The sequence below is a fragment of the Esox lucius genome, chromosome 7, assembly GCF_011004845.1.
Source record: "Esox lucius isolate fEsoLuc1 chromosome 7, fEsoLuc1.pri, whole genome shotgun sequence".
In the NCBI taxonomy this organism is placed as follows: Eukaryota; Metazoa; Chordata; class Actinopteri; order Esociformes; family Esocidae; genus Esox; species Esox lucius.
The window spans coordinates 16,110,244-16,133,345 of record NC_047575.1 but is presented as its reverse complement, the minus strand read 5'-3'; the positions used below and the strand labels follow the sequence as shown (position 1 = coordinate 16,133,345).

Below are 23,102 nucleotides of genomic sequence, written 5' to 3'. Positions count from 1 at the left end.
GTGTTGTTACAGTAGGTGCCTGGTCTATTAGAACAGTGTTGTTACAGTAGGTGCCTGGTCTATTAGAACAGTGTTGTTACAGTAGGTGCCTGGTCTATTAGAACAGTGTTGTTACAGTAGGTGCCTGGTCTATTAGAACGGTGTTGTTACAGTAGGTGCCTGGTCTATTAGAACAGTGTTGTTACAGTAGGTGCCTGGTCTATTAGAACGGTGTTGTTACAGTAGGTGCCTGGTCTATTAGAACGGTGTTGTTACAGTAGGTGCCTGGTCTATTAGAACAGTGTTGTTACAGTAGGTGCCTGGTCTATTAGAACGGTGTTGTTACAGTAGGTGCCTGGTCTATTAGAACGGTGTTGTTACAGTAGGTGCCTGGTCTATTAGAACAGTGTTGTTACAGTAGGTGCCTGGTCTATTAGAACGATGTTGTTACAGTAGGTGCCTGGTCTATTAGAACGGTGTTGTTACAGTAGGTGCCTGGTCTATTAGTATGTGTTTCTGCATCCGTGTGATGGTGCAGGATCTCTCCATTACAGTGTGCCTGCAGCTCAGCTGTGGAAACAGATGGCTGCACTGACTTATCACCATCAGGCCCCCTGACATTACGCTAGTAAAACATGTTACACAGGAAGATCCACAAGACCACTGAATGTGGAGGCACAATACCGACAGGAAGATGAACCACACACAAAATAATTATCTGGAACAAAACAGCTGGTTGTGAACTAACTGTACTGAGTTCACCAGTCGGTGGCATGAACACTGAAATGTATGTCCTCGGGTCGGCTCCATTCACACGGTGTTTATGCACAACAACATTAACAGTAACAGGGGTATAAATGGAAGACAAAGGCGGCCAGACGAGCTACAGGAGAAGTGAAGACAGTGGAGGTGGAGGGGGTTTTTAGGCAGAGTAAGAAAGCCCTAGTGGAGGAGCTGAGGGTCTGTAACCAGAGCAGATGAATGAAAGAGAAGACGCAGGGCTTGGGAGCGTCCCGGGAATAGTCTGAGGGGAAACAGTGTCCGTTTGTGGTCAGTGATAATACTTTCCATTCAACTGGGCTCGCAGATCGCTGATTCTCCTGATTGCAGCGTGGCGCCCTTCTGGCCAGCCTCCTCACTGAAATTAAATCCACTCTGCTCGGTTATAAATTATAATAGTCCATAAACAACACCACCGCTGGGAAAATAGAGACACAGAACAGAGAGAGAGACACACACACACACACACACAGGAAACAGAGATACACGGAGGAGGTGAAACGGATGACCCAGAGTGTGAAAGAAGGAAGACTGCACGCAAAATCGGCAAGAGATACTGACACAGGAAAGACAAAGTACATGGAATGAGGTGCAATACTATATGGACACGTTTTCATGTATTGGCTCTGTGCTTCAGCACTTTTGGATTTGGAATGATGCAACGAATATGACTGCATATTGACGTTAAGAAATCACGCAATTTTTTCTTTATATTCCCCAATCATTTGGGGTCCAAAAGTATTTGGTGAAGTTCACTTGTGTATGAAGACAGTAGTCAAAATAAAAAAAAAAAAGTAAGGTAAATTGTTCTTAACAAGGTAAAGTTGTATTAGGTAATACTGCTTGGTTTTTAGAAAATATGCCTTGAAAAGACATTTCTTGCAGTGTGGTCTCATATTTCTACTGTGCAAAGACTACATCAGGCATGCGACTGTACAAACATGTTGGATGCATTTGCAGTTTGAAGGATTATCTACCCCTCCAGTCCCAAGCTGTAGGTGTGACATAAAGCGAGTTAGCTCTCCCAACTCTCTCTGTGTTCAGTTTCTGACTAGACAACTGAGTCAGTGGTCAACTGCATCTGCTCCAATTAAACACCACTTTCCTTTTTTGTGTGGCGTGTGGTATTGCTAACATTAGTATTCCTCTACATGTCAGGAAGCATTGTGTTTTGTGAAGCCCTCAAGGTTCTCCCTAACTTATACTATCTTCCAACTTCCCTCTAATGTTATATATCCTAGCAGTCTAACGCCTTTTATTACATTGTTTGTTCGTTTCAGGACTTGACAGGGCTTGTTTATCAGGTGTGTTCCGTTACGTAATTTGTGCCGGCATAAGAGAGCTGTTAATGAATAGTCATGATTTGGAGTCCGCTATTGGTGTTTGTCAACCTGAGCATCAACGACGTGTCAATGAAAGTCAAGAAAGCAATTATCCAGGTGGCAGGTGGACCACCAGAGGTTACAGGTTAGAGTTGGTTTAAAAAAGTATGAACGTTCTGGGAAGTAATGTATGCAGACAGATTTCATCAAGACTACAATATTTTCAGGCAAGTATGTTAAAGTCATGTATTGCTAGCTGATTTATCCACTGACCTCCAAAGCTAGGATAACAGACAGAAATGTGGGTTAGTAGCTTGAGTCATGATTGCAACACAGACCTGAGAAAAGCATAAAAAGCTAAAGAAATCTCCACAAGATGCTAGAACAAAATGATCAGCTACCCAGGTACGTTTCCCCATTGTTGTTCCTCCATTTAGAATGAATCCATCCTCAAAATGTTGTCACAGTACCATTTGCACGTGCAGTGGTGCTAGCAGTCTTTAATTCATGAACACCCTGTCGTGTTGGGACTGCTGGTGCAACATGGGCTACCTCCAGCTGGTTGGCAAGCTGTTTACAACATTCAGAACAGCTAGCTTCAGACAAGTTGTTGCTACTTTACTCTCTGCCCACCACGTTTAGCTGGGTAGCCTTGTGGCTACATATTAGTTATGACATTACTAAAGCAAACCATATAATAGTTCTGTCTCAAACGGTAGTATGAGGTCTACACTTCCTCTGTGGCATTGTGATTGTCAGAGGAGTGGTGACGGTACGCTAATTTCAGAAGATAACTCCAGTCTCTTTTTTTAGTTAAATATAGTACTCTTCTTATTCTAAGAAATAACATTTTGGCATCCATTTTCTAAGCGATTTAATACACTCCAGACTGTGTGTTGCCAGGGAATTACAGCACAGCTCAGCGGTGGAAAAGGCACAAGGCCTGAGGCAGAGCAGAGTGTCATGTTGTTTTAAGTACATATATATATATATATATATATATATATTCCAGTAATTTCAGTATGCATATTTCCTGTCATGTTTTATTATGTTAAGCATTTTCCAATTGTAATTCCAACTGTCCTTATTTTATTATAATTGATTGATTGAACATTACACTTTGTGTCTGTTATCACTGCGTCTCTTGTAGAAACCACAAATGATTTACAAAAACACACACACACACAACTTCACACAGATGATTACAACTAATCCAATAATTCTTCTGGTTACAGTGGATTAAAGTGTTTACAGTGAATCATGGGCTTACAGCGTCTTCTTGACCAAAGACAGTTAATGCACTGAGTCTCCAACATGCAGTTTACATGGCTTGGTTTTCAGACAGCACTGTCACAGAAAGCACAGGATAAGACTGTGGGTTGTGCCAAAAGTGCATAGTGAAAATGGAGAAGAGGAAAAAAAGGCACATTTTTTCACAATGAAACAATTAACATAACAACTGTGATGCTCCAAATCAGCCCCCTGAATCAAATGGAGAGCAGATCAAACTGTTATTCCAAACATTTCATCAGGGGCTGGTCCATTGGTTCCACGTGTCCCATGAACCACAGACCGTGTGTCTCAGTGGTCCCACTTAGTCGACCACAGCAACACGTCTGGAACCATCTGATCCAACAGGGTTTCATCTCCCCTCACTTAGGAACCTACTGTAAAACCTAAATAACATCTTGTGTTCTGTACTGGACTGCGTCCATCAGCGCCTGCTACAGTAACAATCACGCAGGCAGTTATTGATGCTCCTGTCCCCTCTAGAGCACGTGTGTGTGTGTCTGTGTTTGTGGTGGGGGGGTGGTGGTGGTGGGGGGGGGTGCTTGACAGTCTGCTGGGGAGGTCCGGCTGTTTCCCTGATACCATCTGACCGCTCACATCATTGAACTTCATGCTGCTTCATTGGCATCTAGTTCGGTGCCCGGTTTCGGTCCGTGCAAAGTGGATCTCGGGCGATCCTGTAGGATGGGAGTGGCTCCTAACCCTCGCAGCATCGAATGGGAAATAGAGCAAGTGGATCCGTTTTAAAACGGGGTGGGGAGGAGGGGCGCGTATCAAAGCATACGGTTTTTGAAGGTTTTGATGGTCTGCTTTGTCTTCACTCTGCCCCTAAGGAGATGAACTGTCAGCTCACATAGCAGTGATGGACTCCAGCAGGGGAAGGTGCAGAGTGTGTGTGGGGGGGGGTTCAACGTGGGTCCACATTATAGCATGTTACACACTGTACCACTTGGCAACGCATACGTACCCGACACCCCGGCCCCGCTGCCCGCCCTGGTGTCACCCTCTCATAGCGTCAGAGAGAGCCATAATACATTAAATCAAACCAGAATCCTGTAGTCTGTTCGTTAAGAGACAGTCACAGAGCTTGCCATCCATTTTGAGAGCTGGGTTGTGTCTGTATTAGAAGTTAGAACCACTGCCTTGTGAGATATTACTCACAGCCTCTGACAGTCTGGTAAGCTCTTCACCTTCCGTTATCCTGGCCCCTTCTGTGAGAAAATAAAAGCAAGGTCATGACAGTAAAAACACTTGATCCCTACATTTCATTTTAAACTTGCTTTAATAAAGACTCCCATGTGTTTGATATCAAGGAAAAGCTGTGGCTGGCCGCATCATGCCAGAGCAGGAGCGTTGGGAGGAGGGAGGAGAGGCTGCTAGCTCCAGAGGGCTCTGCACAGCTCCCTCAGCTCTTACATAGAATCAGTACTACTGGTCACTTTACTTAAGACCAGCCATGCAGTGGTGCACATTTTCTAACATTACTACAGCAATTTGAAACGTTAAGAGTTGTTTGGAAACATCCTTCACTTTCACGTAATACCTTCTCTAAATAAAAATAGGCTGGGTATAACATAGCAAATCTTAACAGCTATAATGCACAATTTTCAATGTCATTTGATGATGACGTGCTAAAATCCTGACAGATTGTGTTTTCACCCTTTACTGAACAGAGAAATCCTGGGACACGCCACACTGAGGGCAGAAGTCTGTCATTGGCACTGGGGGGAGAATGTTCCAGAATGGAGGTCAGTGCACCGCATCAAACAACTGACTTCAGACCAGCACCATATGCCCAGCTCACACTATCAGCTGTGGCTGACAACTGACTTCAGACCAGCACCATATGCCCACTATCAGATGTTTCCCCCCAAACACAGTAACACAGAATAAGTTCGATCCGACGGCCTACAAATCCGTGTTCCAAGTTTACTGCTGTTAGTACAGCACCATTTAAAGCCCATCCATGGACACAGTGGATGACAGGTGACTGGCAACGTCCCAACCCAAAAGGACAACAGTCAGTCTCAGTCAGACAGCAGCCCAGTGATTGGGGCTAAATAAAGTGTAACCAGTTCATCCATCAGACACTATTACAGGATCAAGTATGAATAATGTCACACACTTACCCATAATGCAGTCCTCACACTGTCCAATGCCATCAATCTGTCTAATTACATTTGGAGAACTACAAGTGTTTTGACACATTGACCTACCTACAGGTCCTTTCTCTTTGACCTTCTGAACTCTTTATACGAACCAGCCTGCCTGGAGGCTCTGTCCCCCACATCCTTACTCAAACAGCCATTTAATTTCAGTCTGATGCCTCCAGTCTGAATCACCTTCTGTCTACAAAATCCCCCCGACGCCATTACTCAACTAATGGAAATGTGAGCAATTTTACCAAACACCCTATAGAATTGAACCACGCCACTCGGTTCCACGTAATCACCACACCAACACGAGCAGCTGATTTCCTGCCAGGGAACCCAGCCAGAATAACGGGTACACAGCAGGAGTTTGAAGGTCCCTAGGAGGATGTGGAAACTTAAGAGCCATTGACAGTCTCAACATTATTACTACGCTGTGTGCTGCTGGCGAACAGATCATTATAAACCAATGGGGAAAAGGGGAAGGGGGCTGTGTGTGAGTGCGCTCCTGCGATCCAATCGGATCATTCTCCCTGCTGTAAGTAATCACGGCGCTTGTTGCCACATCTGAAGAATAGTTGCAGTAAAGAGCCTTTTCCCCCTGGTCGCATGTTATGAGGAAGTCCTGCGTCTTTGTTGCGGCACCATACCCCTACTCAACGTGACAAGTGTGCGGCTGTCTGCTGTGGGGGTGACGTCAGCCTGGGAGGCCGCAGAGTCACAGTGAGGTAATATGACTTTACCGGGACACTACGGCATCTTTCAGGCAGGATGTGATGTTATTGGCGTAACGACGGCGTCCATCCGTCGACCATCGGAACCGATCATTTAGGCACGTCCTGGAAACAATGATTAACTTGACATAGACAATAAGAGACACAGCTTGATACCTTTTTTTCATTTTCTTTTCTTTTCTGCGTTATTATAAGCAAACGGAGGAGGCTCACATGCTATCTGGATTGTCAGTAAACTGCACGCCACATGAAAGCATCCATATAGCGTGTAGCGTAGCATGCTGTATGATTGTACAACAGTGATAAATATGACCTGATGCCCCACAGTACACAGACACCCAGACACCCACCAAAACAGGATACGTGACGCAGCTCAGGCAAAGTAATAACACTCCCAATAATGGTTGTATTATGTGTATTAACTGGTCAATTATTAAAAAGAGGAGGACACACGGGAGAGGGGCCTGATATAATGAAAAAGTAACTTCACCTCTCTGTCTTGGTCACTGCACATCAGAGGATCCCATAAAACGCTACAAAGGCATGTCATTTTGGGACAGTTTCAAAGGGAGGTCAGACTGGTATGTAGGAAAGCACTTTGCCTAGGCTAAAACAACAGTCTAGCAGCGAGCTGCCATGGCAACATCTGTATCCAATTACACACTACATCCTCGGCAGAGCTCCTTGGTGAGGAGGAGAGGAGTGCGGGCAAAGCCGTGAGCTCAGGAAAGATGTCAAATCTAGGTTAGACAAGGCTCGCAGAGCTGAGATGTTTCATTAGAGCTGCGCTCGGAACAGATAGAGATCTGAGAAGTTCCCACACTTTGACTGAGATCCAGCCTGCTGAGTGAATTCCACGTCACACGGACAATCTCACTGTGGATTTACATGTAGCCGACTGTTCTCTTTTCAAAGACAAGCCAGTCAAAAGAGTAGGACCTTTTCCTCTATCGTTGTCAATTGAATGCCTTATATTAACCAGTGAATCTGAAAAACAGACACATGAAGCCTCAAGCGTCTGGCTGCTACTGTAATTGCCCGACTGGCACAAGCCGGCGTCATCCCTCTCACGACGGCCGACCGACTGCACAGTGATCAATGTCTGTCATTGTCTCTGGCTTTAGACTGATACTGACAACACATGATCCAGTGCTGTCCTCTATCCTGGGTTGGGAGCTGACAGGCCCAAAATGCTGGCGGTTTGGTATGTCACAGCTACAGCACAGGGGAGCCAACTGCTAGGGGCTTGCCTGACCCACGCAGCACTCAGCGTCACATCAGCTCAGCTGTCATCTCACACACCATGACAGAGCAGACGGCCACCCACAGTGGCACTGCCCTCAGCCACCGGCCGGGCCTGCTAACTGGCAAAATGGAAGGATGTGACAGAGAGAGGAACTGCGCCGAAAATCACCTCCGCACACTGGCAATGAACAGCCTTCGAAACATTAACAACCATTAGTCAATCCCTGTTATCTGTTTCTGAACGTAAATTTGCACTGAGCTTGCAGTGTCCTTAGAGTGGACATTGAGGCCTGACAACAGGCGGGGATGTCGTTAGGCAGATCCTCAGAAGCCGTGGTGAGGAGAGAGTGCCAACAGGCTAGACTGGAAGCAGAGCCTCTCCTGCTCTGCCTCTGTGTCTGTGTCTGCTGTGGTGTAGTGACATTTACCTAATGCGGCTGAGCCAGCACCGCTGATCATTAGAGAGGGGCTGATGGTGATGAGGTCTGACTGATGTTGCTACTGCCAGTCTGCCAGCCAGCCAGTCAGCCAGTCAGTCAGCCGATCAGCCTGCCAGTCAGACACTCAGCCACTCAATCAGTCAGCCAACCAGCTATTCGGTCTACCAGTCAGTCAGTCAGCCATTCAATCAGCCAGTCAGTCAAACAGCTAGTCAGTCCATCAGCCAGCTTTAAACCAACCCCTCTCTCTTATTTCAAGGTTTCAAGATTTTGCACTACTCAATCTGAACTTCATCTCTCACCCTCCTCTCACCCTACCTGTATTGAATTCTCCGGAATTACCCAAAGGGGAGTTGAGGAGTCAACATTGTTTAGAGCACTAGATTAATGGTGAAACATGTTTCTAGTCAACAATGTTTAGAGCACAAAGTTAATGGTGAAACATGTTTCTAGTCAACATTGTTTAGAGCATTAAGTTAATGGTGAAACATGTTTCTAGACAACACTGTTTAGAGTGCTAGGTTAATGGTGAAACATGTTTCTAGACAACACTGTTTAGAGCATTAAGTTAATGGTGAAACATGTTTCTAGTCAACACTGTTTAGAGCGCTAGGTTAATGGTGAAACGTTTCTAGTCAACACTGTTTAGAGTGCTAGGTTAATGGTGAAACGTTTCTAGTCAACACTGTTTAGAGTGCTAGGTTAATGGTGAAACATGTTTCTAGTCAACACTGTTTAGAGCGCTAGGTTAATGGTGAAACATGTTTCTAGTCAACACTGTTTAGAGCGCTAGGTTAATGGTGAAACATGTTTCTAGACAACACTGTTTAGAGCGCTAGGTTAATGGTGAAACATGTTTCTAGACAACACTGTTTAGAGTGCTAGGTTAATGGTGAAACGTTTCTAGTCAACACTGTTAGAGCGCTAGGTTAATGGTGAAAAGATGGCGTGAGAAAGAGGGCAGCGTGAGCGAGGGGGTTTGTTATGGGGCTGCTCAGCAACCATGCGTGAGAGCTGCCCGTCAGCAGAGCAGGAGGAGCTTGTATGGAACACCCAGAGAAGGCCTTGGCCAATACTACAGTACCATGAGAATAGACTGGGCCAGCCGGAGGGGCAGGGGAATGTTGGCTACTGTCCACCTGTGGGACTAGGCCAGGCAGAGGTCAATGAGTCACTGAGACAACATCCTGTGTTCCCTGGGACAGAAAAAGAGAGAAAGAACGAGAGACAGAGACACAGAGGGACACCGAGAGAGAGAGAGAGCAGTGACAACAATTTCTCAAGTACAAGCCAAATCACACATCAATCTTCATTCTGTTTTATCGGAGATCACAACGTTCCATCAGCAGTGATTTATCACTCCGCCTCTTTGTGGCACATCATCCCCTACATTCCCCACCATCCCACCACCGTCCCTAAGGAGCCCACGGTCATAGATCCAGCTCTCCCACTCTCTCTACTCTCCTACCCTGAAACCACCCCTGGTGCCAGGCCAAGGGGAGGAGAGAGGAGAGGAGGGGAGGCATGACGCGGGAGACCAAAAGGCCAACTGTCAGGGCCCTGTGGGCTCCATCCCCAGACACTGTTATCAGCCAGTGGATGTGTTTAGACATTCTCTGAGTCTGTAATCGGCAATCCCCTGACTGTGATTCAAATGCAACATTTACATACTGTGTATATATACACTATGTATATACAGTATCTCACAAAAGTGAGTACACCCCTCACTTTTATGAGATACTGAGCTTGCAGAAACATGTCCCCATACACATCCAAGATAGAATTGTGTCAATGCATATACAGTATGTCACAAATGTGAGTACATCCCTCACATTTTTGCTAATATTTGATTATATCTTTTCATGTGCCAACACTGAAGAAATGACGCTTTGCTACAATGTAAAGTAGTGAGTGTATAGCTTGTATAACAGTGTAATAACCTCAAAATAACTCAAAACACAGCCATTAATGTCTAAACCGCTGGCAACAAAAGTGAGTACACCCCTAAGTGAAAATGTCAAAACTGGGCCCAATTAGCAATTTTCCCTCCCCGGTGTCATGTGACTCGTTAGTGTTACAAGGTCTCAGGTGTGAATGGGGAGCAGGTGTGTTAAATTTGGTGTTATCAAAATTCTCACACTCCCTCATACTGGTCACTGGATGTTCAACATGGCACCTCATGGCACCTCTCTGAGGATCTGAAAAAAAGTATTGTTGCTCTACATAAAGATGGCCTAGGCTATGAGAAGATTGCCAAGACCCTGAAACTGAGCTGCAGCATGGTGGCCAAGACCACTCAGCGGTTTAACAGGACAGGTTCCACTCAGAACAGGCCTCGCCGTGGTCGCCCAAAGAAGTTGAGTGCAAGTGCTCAGCGTCATATCCATATCCGATCATGTCTGTGTGTAGGGACATAGAAGGGCGTCCTCGCATCCAAGTGACATCTGACGTAATGTGGAGACATCTGGCTCTGTAGTACGTCTGCGTGTGGGAGGAAAACGGTCGAACAGCTTGATGAGCCACATGAGCTGCTCAGCGAGAGGCCAGACAACTGTGTTCACCAGAAAATCATATCAGACACACCAGATCAGGAAAAACTGCCGTTCATCTCGATGACTCAAAACCTCAAAAGACGTCAAAAAATATCTACCCACAAACTCCGTTTACTGACTATCAAGGTAGACTGACATGGACAAGCAGACGACGGCACAGGAGAGAAAGCTCGTATAACAACTAGTGAGAAACTTGTTTGGCATATTTTGGAGGGTGTAAATGGCCTGGAACGTTGCTGGGGGGTGGGGGGGGGGGGGGGGTGACCTGTCTCAATCTGTTCCACAGCTGATGCCACAGTCATTTTAGGCTGTTTTCAATGTCATTCTAGGCTATTGACCCGAGACGTGATGGTCTGCCGGGGTTCGGGAGGCCTCCAGAATACTACGGAAACACTGAACCGGCCCAATGGACTGTGACACCAACACCTTTACTACTGAATCTCCAGTGGTCACTGGCGTGGAGTTAAACATACCCATGGTCCAGTTTCAGACAAATTCCTGACAGGCAGTTTATGCTGTCTCATATCCCGTCCTGGAAGAAAACTAGTAGAAATGATAAGGTTAATGGAGGGAAAGGGTGGAACATATACAGTTCTGTATTTTAAAAGCAAACTCTTCAGGCTGACCCTTGATCCCCGTCGCATAAACTAATGCAACGTAAACAATTGGGACTTAAGACAGGACAGATTGACCCTAGTCCTGGAGCACAATAATTTAGCAGCATAAAACTAGGGGCTGAGACTGGGGGGGTCTAATGTACAGATCATGTAGCCCTATCATTACATTAAAGAAGAAAACAATGGGAACATTGAAAGAAAGTATTCAGACCTCTTTACTTTCTCCACATTTTCTTGTTTCTTTCTTCTTCTCAATTTATAATTTGTTTAAATTAATTTGTTTGCCATCAAGCTACAACCCTGGGACGCTGCATAAAATGTAATGAAAAACTGAATGAAATCATGTGCAAATCATTTTAACCATATATTCACTAGAAAATAATACAAAGACATCATATCAAATGTTTAAACTGAGACATTTTATGTTTTCTTGAAAAATATATGCCCACACAATTTGATTCCAGCAACACATTTAAAAAGGTTGGGACAGAGGCAACAAAAGACTAGAAAAGTTAATGTGTAATGCTAAAAAAATTTGGTTAATTGGCAACAGGTCAGTGACATGATTGGGTATTAGTGGACATCACTACATGGGCTCAGGAATACTTCTGAAAACCATTGTCTGTGAATATTTTGGACACTGACACAATTTTCATAATTTTGGCTCTGTACCTCACCACAATGGATTTGAAAGCGCAGAATTTTTGTATGAAATATTTAGAAATTGCAATCCTTTTCATACACAGTCCCCTTATTTCAGGGGCTCAAATGTAATTTGACAAATTAACACAATCATAAATAAAATGTTCATTTTAATATTTTGTTAAGAATCCTTTGCAGACAATGACTGCTTGATGTTAGGAACATATGGACATCACCAAACGCTGGATTTCCTCCTTTGTGATGCTTTGCCAGGCTTTACTGCAGCTGTACTCAGTTGTTTGTTCATGGGTCTTTCTGCCTTAAGTTTGGTCTTCAGCAAGTGAGATGCATGCTTGATTGGGTTGAGATCAAGTGGTTGACTCAGCCATTGTAGAATATAACACCTTTTTGCCTTAAAACACTCCTGAGTTGCTTTTGCAGTATGTTTCGTGTCATTGTCCATCTGTAAAGTGAAGTGCCGTCCAATCCATTTTGCTGAATTTGGCTGAATCTGAGCAGACAATATTTCCCTATACACTTCAGAATTCATCTGGCTGCTTCTGTCACATCATCAATAAACACTAGTGATCCAGTGCTATTGGAAGCCCTGCATGCCCATGCTATCAAACAGCCTCCACCGTGTTTTACAGATTATGTGGTATGCTTAGGATCATGAGCCTTCTCCATAATTTTTTCTTCCCTTCCCTTGTTGTGAACCCACTGTATTTGCTCTCATGAAGTATTCTCTTTATGGTAGACTTGGAAAATGATATGCCTACCTCCTGGAGAGTGTTCTTCACTTGGCTGGATGTTCTGAAGGGGTTTTTCTTTACCATGAAAAGGATCCTATGATCATCCGCCACTGTTGTCTTCCGTGGACATCCAGGCCATTTTGTGTTGCAGACCTCACCAGCGTGTTCTTTTTTTCTCACAATGTGCCAAACTGTTGATTTGGCCACTCCTAATGTTCCTCCTATCCCTCTACTGCATCTTTTTTTGTAGCCTAAGGATGGCCTGTTTCACTTGCATTGAGAGCTACTTTGACCGCATGTTGTGGCTTCACAGCAACAGCTTCCCAATGCGAATGCAACACCTGGAACCAACTCCAGACCTTTTACCTGCTTAATTGATAAAGAAATAACGTAATCAAGTAATAGCCCACACCTGTCCATGAAACAGCTTTTGAGTCTATTGTCCAATTACCTTTGGTCCCTTGAAAAAGTTGGGGCTACATATTAAAGAGCTGTAATTCCTAAATTACAATTTGGACTGAGGGACCCTCAAATTAAAGTTTAGAGTCTGCACTTAAAGCCCATATTTATTATTTAACTGTAACTTGAATATATTTTGGTAAACAGGCAAAATAACAAAACTTGTGTTAGTATCCAATTATTTCTGGACTTTACTGTATATAGACAAGATCCAGAACCGCCGCCATCTTCTTTGGGCCCAAGCTCTTTAGTCCAGATCCTTTGGTCTGAGAAATAAAAATTTGATGGGGAATCATGGATGCCGCATCCTCTGGACTAAAGAGGAGAGGGATCATCCAGCTTGTTATCAGCACACAGTTAAAAAGCCAGCATCCATGATGGTATGGCAGTGCATTAGTGCAGATTGCATGGTTGACTTGCACATCTGTGAAGGCACCATTAATGCTGAACAATATATACAATGCCAAACCACATTCTGCACATATAACAACAGTAAGGCTCTGTAGTAAAAGAGTCCAGGTGCTAAACTGGCCTGCCTGCAGTCCAGACCTGTCACTCACTGAAAACATTTGCTGCATTGTGAAACGAAAATACGACAAAGGAGCAGTTGCAATCCTATATCAAGCAAGAATGGGAATACATTTCGTTTTCAAAACTACATTAGTTGATCTCGTCAGTTCCCAAACACTTACAGAGTATTGTTAAAAGAGTTGATGCAACACAGTGGTAAACATGCACCAGTCCCAACTGTTCTGAAACGTGTTGTTGGCTTCAAATTCAACATGGGCATGTATTTTTCTGAAGACAGTACAATTTCTCAGTTTCAACATTTGATATGTTGTCTTTGTACTATTTTCAATTTAATATGGGGATACATTATTTGCACTTCATTGCATTCTGTTTTTATTTGCATTCTACGCAGCAACACAACTTTTTGGGAAACACAATACACCATAATGAAAAAAGCAAAAACATGTTTGAAAGATTTGTGCCAAACTATTTAGAGCCTTTATTAAGCACTTTGTTGACACAACTTTGGTAGTGATCACAGCTTCATGCCTTGATTTATATGTCTACCAGTTGTTTTTTTAATTTGAGACATTTTTCCATTCTCTGTTGCAGATCCTCTCCGGCTTTGAGATTGGATGGTGAGCGTTGGCGAACTGCGATCTTCAGTTCTCCGCACAGTTTAATGGGGTTCAAGATCTGTTTTTGGCCAGTTCACTCAAGGACATTCACTGACTTGTCTGAAAGCCACTCCAGCATTGTCCCGGATGTGTGCTTCAGATCGAAGGATGAGATCTCGACCCAGTCTGATGTCCTGCTTGCTCTGGATCATGTTTGTTTCAGAGACCTCTGTATTTTCCATTCACCTTTCCCTCAAACCTTTGTTTCAGAGACCTCTGTATTTTCCATTCACCTTTCCCTCAATCCTTTGTTTCAGAGACCTCTGTATTTTCCATTCATCCTTCCCTCAATCCTTTGTTTCAGAGACCTCTGTATTTTCCATTCACTTTTCCCACAATCCTTTGTTTCAGAGACCTCTGTATTTTCCATTCATCCTTCCCTCAATTCTTTGTTTCAGAGACCTCTGTATTTTCCATTCATCCTTCCCTCAATCCTTTGTTTCAGAGACCTCTGTATTTTCCATTCACCTTTCCCTCAATACTTCCAGTCCCTGCCACTGAGAAGCATCCTCATAGTACGATGCACCCACTACCATTCTTCAACGTAGGGATGGTGTAAGTCAAGTGATGAGTGTTACCTTGTCACCATAGGTAGTTATTGGTATTCAGGCCTAATAATTTGATTAAAGACATGTCATTTGCCTTTTACTTAGGACTGTCTTTTATCTAGCCACTCTACCATAAAGCTCTAATTATTGGAGTGATTCAAAGATGGTTGTCCTTCTGGACAGTTTTCCCAAGGTCTTTGGGCATTTAGTCACCTCCCTGACCAAGGACCTTCTCTACTTATTTTGTCTGGATGGCCAGCTTTTGGAAGAGCCTTGGTGGTTCCAAACTTCTTTCTTTTCAGAATGATGGAGCCCACTGTCAATTTTCTATAGCCTTCCCCAGATACAGTATCTCACACAAGTGAGTACACCCCTCACATTTTTACAATCAAATATTTGATTATATCTTTTCATGTGACAACACTGAAGAAATGACACTTTGTTATACAAGCTGTAAATTCACTACTTTATATTGTAGCAGTGTATATTTGCTGTCCCCTCAAAATCACTCAACACATAGCAATTAATGTCTAAACCGCTGGCAACAAAAGTGAGTATCCCCCTAAATTGAGCCTAATTAACAATTTTCCCTCCATGGTGTCATGTGACTCAGTGTTACAAGGTCTCAGGTGTGAATGGGGAGCAGGTGTGTTCAATTTGGTGTCATCGCTCTCAAACTCCCTCATACTGGTCACTGAAAGTTCAACATGTCACCTCATGGCAAGGAACTCACTGAGGATCTGAAAAAAATTATTGTTGCTCTACATAAAGATGGCCTAGGCTATAAGAAGATTGCCAAGACCTTTGCTAAAGAAGCTGAGGGTTAAGGTGATGGACTGGCCAAGCATGTCAACAGTCTCTAACATCCACCAGCTCTGTGATGTCGTCATGAAGGAGTGGAAGAGGACTCCAGTGGCAACCTGTGAAGCTCTGGTGAACTCCATGCCCAAGAGGGTTAAGGCAGTGCTGGACAATAAAAAATGGCCACGCAAAATATTGACACTTTGGGCCCAATTTGGACATTTTCACTTTTGTTGCCAGCGGTTTAGACATTAATGGCTGTGTGTTGTGTTATTTTGAGGAGACAGCAAATGTACACTTTTATACAAGCTGTTCACTCACTACTTTACATTGTAGCAAAGTGTCATTTCTTCAGAGTTGTCACATGAAAAGATATAACCAAATATTTGCTAAAATGTGAGGGGTGTACTCTCATTTGTGACATACTGTATACACTCACCTAAAGGATTATTAAGAACACCTGTTCAACCAATCACATGGCAGTTGCTTCAATGCATTTAGGGATGTGGTCTTGGTCTAGACAATCTCCTGAACTCCAAACTGAATGTCAGAATGGGAAAGAAAAGTGATTTAAGCAATTTTGAGCGTGGCATGGTTGTTGGTGCCAGATGGGCCGGTCTGAGTATTTCACAATCTGCTCAGTTACTGGGATTTTCACGCACAACCATTTCTAGGGAATGGTGTGAAAAGGGAAAAACATCCAGTATGCGGCAGTCCTGTGGGCGAAAATGCCTTGTTGATGCTAGAGGTCAGAGGAGAATGGGCCGACTGATTCAAGCTGATAGAAGAGCAACTTTAACTGAAATAACCACTCGTTACAACTGAGGTATGCAGCAAAACATTTGTGAAGCCACAACACGCACAACCTTGAGGTGGATGGGCTACAACAGCAGAAGACCCCACCGGGTGCCACTCATCTCCACTACATATGGGAAAAAGAGGCTACAATTTGCATGAGCTCACCAAAATTGGACAGTTGAAGACTGGAAGAATGTTGCCTGGTCTGATGAGTCTCGATTTCTGTTGAGACATTCAGATGGTAGAGTCAGAATTTGGCGTAAACAGAATGAGAACATGGATCCATCATGCCTTGTTACCACTGTGCAGGCTGGTGGTGGTGGTGTAATGGTGTGGGGGATGTTTTCTTGCCACACTTTAGGCCCCTTAGTGCCAATTGGGCATTGTTTAAATGTCACGGCCTACCTGAGCATTGTTTCTGACCATGTCCATCCCTTTATGACCACCATGTACCCATCCTCTGATGGCTACTTCCAGCAGGATAATGCACCATGTCACAAAGCTCGAATCATTTCAAATTGGTTGAACATGACAATGTGTTCACTGTACTAAAATGGCCCCCACAGTCACCAGATCTCAACCCAATAGAGCATCTTTGGGATGTGGTGGAACGGGAGCTTTGTGCCCAGGATGTGCATCCCACAAATCTCCATCAACTGCAAGATGCTATCCAAACAATATGGCTCAATATTTCTAAAGAATGCTTTCAGCACCTTGTTGAATCAATGCCACGTAGAATTAAGGCAGTTCTGAAGGCGAAAGGGGGTCAAACACAGTATTAGTATGGTCTTCCTAATAATCCTTTAGGTGAGTGTATATCTTGGATGTCTATGGAGACATGTTTCCTCTGACATACCCTGTGTAGTGGGTTAGGGGACCTTATATAGGCAGGTGTATGTCTTAATCATGTCTATCCAATTTAATTTGGAAAAGATTAACTCAGATGATGTTCTGAAGACATCTTAAGGACAATCGAAGGACACAGGATGCATCGGAGTGTGTCATAGCAAAGGGTCTGAATGTACTTACAGTTAAAGCTGTCACGATTATGACATTTTAATTGACTCTTAATTGTCTCACAAATAATTGTGATTAATGATTTAATTATTCATATTGTAAACTATATTCTACTATTATAGTGTCAGCCTAATAATATTCTAGGCCTAAAAATACCTGTGACTGATCCGGAGACGTTTTTTCAGATTTGTGGTGTTTGCACTTTTGAGCAAATCTAGCAATTCGCCTCCTTAAAATTATTGGGTTCACCTTAAAACCAAAATATGCCCAGGACGGTGCAGTTCAGTTTGGCTTTGGAACTACCGCTAAATCAATGTCGTTAACAATTGCCCTTTACAAAACACAACCACAAAGCTACGAAAAGTACATTTTCTTGCACATTTTATATGCATGTTTGATGCGACAAATAAGTGATTGAAATACATTTGTCTTTTAAATAACAATTGCGAAATTATATAACGGTGCATTAGTGCAAAACAATTTTAAACTAGATTTAAACATACTGAATAACAATAACCTTCCGCAGAGCTGTCAAATGCTCTTCTGCACCCATGCACCAGACATCCTAACTGATGGAAACGGACATAATTAGCATGGTATTTGTTGGGATGTTTCTACCATCGGTGTAATAAGAATCCATTCAGGGAATTCAGATTGGAAACAACCTTACAGTATATCCATAAGTTGTTTCAGTTTTTAATTTCTATATAAATTGGCAAAAATTTCAAAACATGTCACTTTGTCATTATGAGGTACTGTGTTTAGATTGAAGGCATTTTTTCATGTTTTTAATCAAATATACATTTAGTCCACAACACAAGAAAATTTGGAAGTGAAGGGGTCAGAATAAATTCCAAAGTCACTGTACATAGCCCATAAGGTAGAAGGCCAAATCAATTTATGGCCAGGTATATAGAGTCTTACATTGATTGATCCAGCAAAATGTGTTTATAAATTGGTTATATTCCAATTTGTTTTCTAATATCTTAATATTAAGGTAATCTAAAAGTGACAGGATTAGGTTACTGAGTTAGATTTTTACATTACTAATTACAGTTGTGAACAAGTTACTTGTAACTGTAACGAATAACATTTAAAAAGTAACCTACCCAACTCTGGTTGTAATTGACTTAAGACTTTTATATTTGACAAAATTACAATTGTATTTGACTGTATTACTTTTGCATTTGACTAAATTACTTTTGCATTTGACTAAATTACTTTTGCATTTGACTATATACATTTTGCATTTGACTAAATTACTTTTGTATTTGGCTCACTTTGTTTTTGACTGAATGAGTGGCAGCATTCAGAGAGGGATGTGCCAGCATCCGGCCCTTTGTCTCTGTCTGTTGGTGGAACTGGAGCCCAGCCCGATCCAGATGGATGGGGTAGGGGACAGGCCAGGCCAGCAGCCTCCACAGCTGCCGGTGAGGTACATGTGGCTTTGATAAGCAGAGTACTGGCCTGGAGGGTTAGTGGGGTATGGAGGGTAGATGTGGGGCAGAGGATAGTGTCAGCGCCATGCGTTCTGTCCTGGAGGGTTAGTGGGGTATGGAGGGTAGATGCAGGGCAGAGGATAATGTCAGCGCCATGCGTTCTGTCCTGGAGGGTTAGTGGGGTATGGAGGGTAGATGCTGGGCAGAGAATAATGTCAGCGCCATGCGTTCTGTCCTGGAGGGTTAGTGGGGTATGGAGGGTAGATGCAGGGCAGAGGATAATGTCAGCGCCATGCGTTCTGTCCTGGAGGGTTAGTGGGGTATGGAGGGTAGATGCAGGGCAGAGGATAATGTCAGCGCCATGCGTTCTGTCCTGGAGGGTTAGTGGGGTATTGAGGGTAGATGCTGGGCAGAGGATAATGTCAGCGCCATGCGTTCTGTCCTGGAGGGTTAGTGGGGTATGGAGGGTAGATGCAGGGCAGAGGATAATGTCAGCGCCATGCGTTCTGGCCTGGAAGGCCGGGGGGCATGTGTGTCTGCAGAGTGGTGTCTGTGTGGAAGCATTCACAGGAAAACCTGCAGACCTCGCTGCACAATCACAGCATTGATTCCCCCCCACTCTCCTGCATGGTCCGCTCCCAGCCCTCTCTAATCAGAGACAGAGCGTCTCTAATTGGGGTCAGCCAAGCGTCGCAGCGGGGGGAGACGGGAAAGCAGCCAGGCCATCCAGCTCACTCTAAAGAGACCAACAGAACCACATTAGTGTTATACCAGCCCAGGCCCACAGGAACAAACTCCTGTGCCCGCGGCTTCTCAGTGGGTCACTAGACAAACTCCGGGCAACCCGGCTCTCAAGCCTCACACCTCCTCTCTACTCCTGCTGCCCTCATGGGGGACAGAGACTCAGTCGGGGTGGACGGCTGTGTTTTGCCGGGAGAAGCTGAGGACAGCTAATAAAGAAGCAAGGCGGAGTGAGAAGGAAAGGGTGCACCGGTGAATTACGGCACAAATGATTCATCACCGTGGCGCTGAGGGTCAGCCTCCTTGTCAGCGGCCTGATCAGAGCACAGCACTTAGACACCTACCTCCTCGCAACCCTGACGGCGGAAACCACTTGCCCTCTCACAAATCTATTTCACAGCCTTGGCCCAGACAGCGGGACCTTTCCACACTGACGGACGGGAGATGAGACCGTGGGGCTGGCGCGCTGCTCTCATTTCATGACCAACCCATAGAGAATCCTTTAAAATAGACCAGACATGTTTTTTGTTAAATCGCCTGAAAGTAAGACTGGGGCTGCCCGAGGCGTTGATTTTCCTGTTTTTCCTCCTATCTGGGCTGTTGTTTGTTTGTCTTAGTGCAGGGCTGGGATGAATGTCTGTGGCGTGCCCCGATCCTCCAGTCTCCTCTGACCCGTCTTCCCCCAACTAAATGATCCTTTCATTTCCTCCAAGACTCCTCTGTCCCGCGGCGGACACTGGGCACCGTGCCCTGGATTGCATGTGAAGTTCACAGCTCGTCCTCCAATCTGTAGATCCCCTATCATAACACAGCTTGGCCTGGGCCAGGGGCTCCCTGTCTGGGACGGCCTCGCGAGAGATGCCCCTCGGCTGGCTCCGCCCTCCAGACTCATCTCCTTCGTGGAAAGAAACAACAAGCAACTTGACGCAAACCCACCTACGCACACACCACTGCCATCCCCTAAATGCCAACGCCTCCTCCACCCCTTATTTCGTCGTCCCCCCTGGCCAAACCCCTCCTTCCTGCCCCCTCTGAACCCGTCCACAGAGACCTGACTCCGGAACTGACTCAGGAAGTCCCTTAATGGTTACCAAACTTTTGGGAACTGCTTGCGCTTTATGGGACTAAACATGTGTTTAGAGGAGACAACATTAGCAATCACCACTTGACCCCTTGACAGACCTTGGGTCTCAGTCTTCTGTTTTCTTCCCCGTAGCAGGAGAAAGAAAACTTTAACCAGATAATATAATCAAGTGGAAGCATGAGGAGGAACTGCAAACATGCCCATTTCCAGATGTTTGACGAGACAATGCTGAAATTCAGACGTCGATAGTCTCCACCGAGGATTGCTCAAGGATCTGCAGTATAAAGTGAAGAAAACTCAAACACACATACACACACACACACAGCGGAATGTCTTCGAACACATTTGTTCACTATGAGTCATTCCTATACAAACACACACTAACACAATAACACAAACACCCAAGCATGCACATGTATACACAAACACCACATTCACACACAGACGGACGAGTAGATTGACATTTAAAGTCTCATGCCAGTAGAAATCCTCAGTTCTTATCTGAATGACAGGTTTAACCCTGATGTTGCATATTGAGTTACATCAATAGGTCATCATATTATATGTGGCAAATCTGAAAAGAATCACTTCAGATTTTTCCAGGAAGATATTATCTCTTTCCCTAACAGATGCTGTGAGCATCCAGGCTACATTTTATTTCAGGCTTGATTTAGAATTTTACTCCCCAGCAGCACAGTAATGTTTATTAAGCAGAAACACCTGCAACTTGAGAGTTGGGAAGGCTATGAGCCAAAAAACATTGCAATGTAGCCTATGGTGAGTTTGTATCCAAATAGGATGTGGGAATTTACCATACAGAACTGGGAAAAATCCCAAATCTTGAATGGCTCTCCATCTGGTAATTACTAATGGGAAACTCGTCTGTCATCCTAAATTCCCACTTCCTCCACGTAATTCCTCTGATGTAACCTACTAAGGAAATTACCTAACAAACATTAATAAAATGCTACTACAACACAGTAACATGCTACAACAACACAGTACCATGCTACTACAACACATTAATGTTACTACAACACAGTGGCATGCTACTACAATACAATGGCATGCAACAACAACATAGTAAAATGCTACAACAACATAGTAACATGCTACTACAACACAGCGACATGTTACTACAGCACATTAACATGCTAAAACAACATAGCAACATGCTATTACAACACAGTGACCTGCTACTAGAACACAGTGAAATACTACAACAACATAGTAACATGCTACTACAACACAGTAACATGTAACAACAACATAGTAACATATTAAAACAACATAGTAACATGACACAACAACCAAATAACACGCTACAACAACGCAGTAACATGCTACAACTACGCAGTAACATGCTACAACAACAGAGTAACATGCCACAACAACATAGCAACATGCTACAACTACGCAGTAACATGCTACAACAACAGAGTAACATGCCACAACAACATAGCAACATGCTACAACAAAGCAGTAACATGCTACAAAAACCCAATAACATGCTACAACAACGCAGTAACATGCTACAACAATGCAGTAACATGCTACAACAACAAAGTAACATGCCACAACAACAGAGCAACATGTTACAACAACCCAATAACATGCTACAACAACGCAGTAACATGCTACAACAACGCAGTAACATGCTACAACAAAGTAACATGCCACAACAACATAGCAACATGTTACAACAACATAGCAACATGTTACAACAACGCAGTAACATGCTACAACAACCCAATAACATGCTACAACAACAAAGTAACATGCCAGAACAACATAGCAACATGTTACAACAACATAGCAACATGTTACAACAACGCAGTAACATGCTACAACAACCCAATAACATGCTACAACTACACAGTAACATGCTACAACAACCCAATAACATGCAACAACTACACAGTAACATGCTACAACAACGCAGTAACATGCCACAACACGATACCGTCATTTTTAGTACGTGTTTGACACAGCTTTTGTTGGCATTTGGCAGGTGAAATTTTTTAAATGTATTTAAAAATGTATTTTATAATGCATTGCTATCACCAGCTGTATTTCTGAAAGGTTAACAGAGGATGGAAAATACCAATTCATAATATATGTGTGCATGTTCAACATTTTATTACATTGTCTGGAATCTGACCGTTTCACTGGATTAGTCAAACGGCAAGACAAACGGCACCCCTCAACGTCAGCAGCTCGTACAGGCCCTATCATGGTCTACCTTTAGCATCTTCCAATAGGGAGGTTAGTCATCTTTTCATTTCTTAGACTTACAAATATGCAACTTTTAAGTAAAATGGTACTTCATTGCTCACTGCTCAGGGAACTGCTCAGTGCTCACTGGTCACAACACTTTCAGAAACCAGTCCATAGCCAAGGTTAATATGCTAGTTAGTTATACAGACAGCTCATGTACACGTGTACTTCACAAAAAGCTTAGTTAAAAATTATGGGTAACAGCAAATATAATGCTTTTTCATAATGTGCATTATTTGTAAAACCTG

General features: G+C 43.7%; 1 long non-coding RNA gene across 1 annotated transcript; it reads left to right on the top strand.

Annotated features, from left to right (window-relative positions):
- The first annotated feature begins 2,172 nt into the window (after nt 1-2,172).
- Nucleotides 2,173-14,786, top strand: LOC109615947. Its single transcript, XR_002196947.3, has 4 exons — nt 2,173-2,486; nt 5,045-5,119; nt 10,822-11,052; nt 14,085-14,786. It is a non-coding gene; the product is annotated as an uncharacterized LOC109615947 (long non-coding RNA).
- The last annotated feature ends 8,316 nt before the right edge of the window (nt 14,787-23,102 follow it).